The following is a 523-nucleotide window of genomic DNA, read 5'->3' on the forward strand; positions in this document are numbered from 1 at the left end:
CCCTTGAAGAGGCTAAAATGTAGCTTATCCTTTCTCACCCTTTCTCTCAACCCCTTTCTGTTTACCCTTAGCTCCCCCCTCTCTCCTCCTGAATCCCTTTTTCTCCTTCATTTTCCTGCTTCCGTTCCTTCCCTTTCCTTATTTCCCCCCTGCATTTTAGGTTATCTTAATTTTCCGCTCCTTTTCCCTCTTCTATTTTCTCTCTTTCTTTCCACCTCCCTTCTAAACCTAGTCTCCCTCTCTCTTCCCCTCTTTTCCTCACTCCCTAACTTTCTCTCTCTCCTCTGACTCCCTCTTTCGCCCCCATTTTTCCTCTTTCCTCTTACCTCTCCCTCCCACTTTCCCCCCTCCCTTTCCCTATTTCCACCCTCCTTCTTCCTCAACTCATTCTCCCTTTCTCTTCTATCTTTTTCTCTCTCCTTAGCTCCCCTCCCCCTCTCTCTCTCCTAGGACCCCCTCTCTCTCTCCCATTTTCTACGTCTTCTTTATTTTCCCATCCCCATTTTCTACGTTCTCCTTTTAT

General features: G+C 47.0%; 1 protein-coding gene across 1 annotated transcript in view; it reads right to left on the bottom strand.

Moving 5' to 3' along the window:
* Positions 1-523, bottom strand: part of LOC119587775 (MAM and LDL-receptor class A domain-containing protein 1-like) — a gene marked incomplete in the record, with an annotated part of 15,935 nt that overhangs the window by 11,551 nt on the left and 3,861 nt on the right.

This window comes from Penaeus monodon, chromosome 23 (genome assembly GCF_015228065.2).
Source record: "Penaeus monodon isolate SGIC_2016 chromosome 23, NSTDA_Pmon_1, whole genome shotgun sequence".
NCBI lineage: Eukaryota > Metazoa > Arthropoda > Malacostraca > Decapoda > Penaeidae > Penaeus > Penaeus monodon.